This window comes from Schistocerca gregaria, chromosome 3, assembly GCF_023897955.1.
Source record: "Schistocerca gregaria isolate iqSchGreg1 chromosome 3, iqSchGreg1.2, whole genome shotgun sequence".
NCBI classification, from domain to species: domain Eukaryota; kingdom Metazoa; phylum Arthropoda; class Insecta; order Orthoptera; family Acrididae; genus Schistocerca; species Schistocerca gregaria.
This window is the reverse complement of record NC_064922.1, coordinates 895,786,265-895,790,895: the sequence shown is the minus strand read 5'-3', so window position 1 is coordinate 895,790,895 and position 4,631 is coordinate 895,786,265. Positions and strand designations below refer to the sequence as shown.

The following is a 4,631-nucleotide window of genomic DNA, read 5'->3' as shown; positions in this document are numbered from 1 at the left end:
TACAGTGCAACTAAAAGCACTACCATTAGGTAAAATATCAACATTGGAAATTGCAAGGTCAGAACGGACTAAAATGGCAGTTCCTGTACTGTGCTCTGGTAAAACATTGTCAACAACAGTAAAATCACTAAAATCGTGTAGAAAGACAAGTGCATCGAGCGTCACCTCTTGTAAAAAGACGACATGGCAATGGGTGATCACGTAAAAATTCCTTAAAAGCCAGTATCTTACACGGGTGACTCAACTTGTTAAGATTAATAGTGACAACATTCCACTGGCTAAAATCGTAAGTCATATACTCACACAATTAAAAACACACACACACACAAAAGTAAAAACACACATAAAACGCGGAATGTGCATGTGCACGACTGAGGAGGGGGCACGCAGGACACACACTTAAGCCGCCTCACCCTCCACAACATCCTTCGCCCACTCCGACGGTTCGAAGGGGGAGAGGGGTGGCAGTAGCTGTCACGTCAGAAGCGACCGACACAGAATCCCTGACGGGCATCTCCACGTCGGAAGAAGGCACCGACACGCGGTCGTGAATAGAAGGACCAGCGCGTCGTCGGTGTACATCCTCAGCCTTCCGTTTAGTCGACGTAAGTGCCGTACTCACAGCCGAGACTGTGTCGGGCGCTGAAACAGACACGTCTACAGAGACGGGTTGACTTAACACAGTCCGCAGATGGCGAACAGCAACGCCACGCTGCTGCGCAGCAACATTCAGATCAGCTGACTGTGCGTGGCGGGATGAGGCACGCTGCGGTTGTTGTTGTTGTTGTTTACGCGGCGGCGGACGCCCGGAGCCGGAAGCCTGAGGCGGCCGTAGCTCGGCGTCTAGGTCGCGCCGCGCGGCACGGCGTTGCGACGCCCAAGGAGAGGCGGGGGAGCGCCCTACCGGGGACGGACTACGGTCATCTCGCGGTAAACCTGTCGTAAGGGGAGCTACTGGCACTGCGGAAGCGTTGCCTACTGGAGCTCCGAGAACGAGCTCCATCCCGTTGCGGTTTTGGTTCCACAAAAACATCGCGTGATTCCGCAACAGGAAGAGTCTCAGAAATATCAGGGGTTACAACTACGGGTGCAGGCTCATAAGGTGAGGGTTCCGACTGCGACACAGTAGGTGCAACAGATTCAGTAATAGGGTGCGAAACAACATCGGTTACCGACTTCGGAACGGAATCAGATACTGTCTCCGACACAACAGCACCCACAACCGGTTGAATAACACCAGGCACGTGATCCGAAACCGCGGACAAACATTCCTGACCGTTAGTCGCAAGAGCAGAGACAGTATCGTCAGCAGACACATACATTGCTTCCGCGGCGGCTGCAAGATTAATATCTTTCGCGCAGGGGGGCGGGGGGGGGGGGGGGGGCGGAATCTAAGACCGTAGCGGCGACGGAAGCAAAACTAGGTCCTTGCAAATTGGCCTCAAGCGGAAGCTGTACAGATCGTTTTCGCTTCGGACAATCCTAACGATAATGCCCTACACCATTGCAAAACGAGTAAGTTTGTGGTTGGCCACTGTACGTAACAAACGCACGGTGACCGTTAATCAAAACAAAAGACGGAATGTACTGCCGCACCACCACCATCTTTACACATCTCACAGCGTTCTCTACTTGGAAAATATACACAGACGACCATTTCTCTTTCACAACAGATAATACAGTGCCATATGGCCGCAAGTGGCGAGAAATAGTGTCGTTGCGAATTTCAAACGGGAGGTTAAAGATCCGGATTTGACGAACACCAAAACCAGCATGAGACACAGTGACATTACTAATATTTCCGTTAAGATGTCGAAATTTGCGAATTCCGTCATTAACCGAAACAACAGCGTCACACAGATCGGAAGATTTGAGTTTCAGAAACACTGAGTTCAAGAACGTATCAAACTGAATACCGAGTACGTCATTAGTAGACAACAACAAATCCTCAATTAACCAACGATGAATTTCAAAAGCCGAGGGTTTCTCTACAGAACGATCAAACTCGCACTGAACATTGTTCTGTCGCTCTAAACTGTCATCGTAAATCATATCCATTACTTACGGTTCAGCAGAAATATAGCCACGTGGCAAAGTAAGCAGACGACACGCCGAGGCGCCGCCGGCCCAGTCGCACGAGGAAACACTGCACGCGAGCAACGAGGTGTTGCCAGGCGGGCAGCCAGCCAAGTACTAACCGGGCCCGATGTTGCTTAACTTCGGTGATCGGACGAGAACCGGTGTATTCGACATGGTATGGCCGTTGGCGTCCTTATACTGTATCCGCACAGCAGAAGAAGGCTTCGCCTCTCCTCCCAACACACGCAATCGCCGTTTTTCGGTGGCACATTTGACGCGAAGCACGTCCTTCCACCTCGAAGGCGACGCGCAGTGCGGCGCGCCGCCACGTGGGTCGGACGCACAACACAGCTGCTCGTTGCACCGCCTGTCATTCGTTTGGTGCGTGCGGCCTCCGACACTCGCGGGAGACGCACCTTGTTCTTGTTATCCGGCGCAGGGCATGCGCGAGGCCGGGCGGCGGGGGGACTGCGCGGGGTGTGGCAGTGTCCTGCTGGACCGACGGAAGCTTCCTCACCTGCCCGACACACGCCGCGATTCCAGATATTTGCGTAATTCGCGCGGAGCATTCTCGCCTGTCCCCTCCCCTTCCGTCCCGACTTGTTCCGACTTTGCTCGACTGCCGCTCGGGTCGCGGTCATATGGCCGCACAAGCACGAGAAACATCTGCGAGATGGGCGCGGGCCGAACCGGCGTGTCTGAGGCGCCGTGTGCGGCAGTTCGGAGCTACTAGAGCAGCGCCGTGCCGTGGAAAGGTGCGAGAACACGGACACGAGAGACAGGCGGTTCGACAAAGCATCCATCTCCTCTAGCGGCGAAAGATAAATTTTTGTTTACAAATTTGCAGTTGAACACTGCTACAAAAGTACAAGCCCTGGTGTATTTCAGAACATTCCTGTCGCTTCATACTCTTGTTATTTCTAGAGACACTTTGGAAAAGACGGCTGGCAGGGGTAGCGAAAAAAAAGCAAAAAATGAAGACAGCCAGAGTTCCCAGGCGGTCACCGATCCGAATACTAAAGTTGTTGCTTATCGTCGGTGATCGGGCGAGAACAGTTGATTTTTTTTTTAATTTTTTATTTATTTAGTTAGTTTTTGGAATTTGTCGCTCTTACAAAACAGTAGGCTCTGACGCACTTCAGGAGCACATCTGTCGATTCGCAGTGTTTCGTTACTTTCAAGGTGTTCTAGTACTCTTCCTTCGCGCATTCTTGCTCAAACTGAATTTATTACTGTAATTTCGTATCTTACGTTTAATGCAGTAGTTTAAAATGCTCGAGGAAGCATCTTTGTCACGCCTGAGAGTTTGTATGAAAAGAGGGCTGGCAGGTGTAGTGACGTACAATCTAAAAAGAGAGAGGGAGCCAACAGCACCCGGTGTTCCCAGGCGGTCACCCATCCAAGTACTAACCGGGCCCGACGTTGCTTAACTTCGGTGACCGGACGAGAACCGGTGTATTCAACATGGTATGGCCGTTGGCGTCCTTGTAGTGTACCCGCATGCATTCGCCTCTTCTCCCAACACACGCAATCGCCGCTTTCGGTGGCACATTTTGACGCAAAGCAAGTAGGTAGGCAACTGCCGATCGTAGGTGGGACACACAACACAGCTGCTCGTTGCACCGCCTGTCATTAGCTTGGTGCGTGCGGCCTCCGACACTCGCGGGAAACGCACCTTGTTCTTGTTATCCGGCGCAGGGCTTGCGCGGCCGGGCGGCGGGGTGTGGCAGTGTCCTGCTGGAGGGCGCCCCTGCTGCAGAGGGGATCTTCCTCACCAAAACCACGCCGCGCGGCGCGCTTCCAGATATTTGCGTAATTTGCGCAGTGCATTCGCACCTGCCCCCTTCCGTCCCGACTTTGATAAAGTACATTATACATTGCGTTGAAGGAACTTATAAGGAAACATTGATCGCAATATCGAGCAATGTTACGCAAAAGATTGGTGAAATAGAGTCTTTTTGCTTAATACTACTTTGGTTATATTTATATTTTAAATTGTGCTTTTTTCTATGCATTTGTAATCATATTGCATTTTAACTATTTACTTATTGAATCTGTTGGGAAGCAAAAAGGCGAAACACGTTACATTGTGCCGTGAAACACACCGTGCTGGTAGAATATACACAATTCATAAAAACAAAGTCTTGACAAAAACAGCAAAGAATGAACCAACCATCGTCAGTTATTTAGTAAACAAAAGAGAAACTAAAAAAGAACAGACATGAGTAAATATTTTAACGTAAAGACAAACCAAAAAGATAAACCAAAAGAAGTTAAAAACTTTATTACCATGTGATCGAATTATTGAAGCCATTTTGTCAGATTGAACGAGGAACAAACACTAGAGCTGGCTTATTAAAGATGGTGAGCGAGAGTAAAGGAGACTGAGAGGACAGTGTAGAAGCTATTCATGGTGGAAGAAAAGGCATATTTTAGCACGTAGACACTCATTCGTTTCACCGTTAGACTGTAATAATATTGAGGTACTCACTGTTCGGGACACCTATTCATTGCACACGAGTGAAGGTGGAAACACTGAAAGCAAGGGGTAC

The 4,631-nt window shown here is 50.0% G+C and overlaps 1 non-coding gene and 1 pseudogene across 1 annotated transcript; both read right to left on the bottom strand.

The window, feature by feature from the left end:
• Positions 1–2,147: 2,147 nt before the first annotated feature.
• LOC126357289 (5S ribosomal RNA) lies at positions 2,148–2,268 on the bottom strand (annotated as a pseudogene).
• A 1,173-nt stretch (positions 2,269–3,441) lies between these two features.
• Positions 3,442–3,560, bottom strand: LOC126356497 (5S ribosomal RNA). Its single transcript, XR_007565759.1, has one exon. It is a non-coding gene; the product is annotated as a 5S ribosomal RNA (ribosomal RNA).
• Between the last annotated feature and the right edge of the window lie 1,071 nt (positions 3,561–4,631).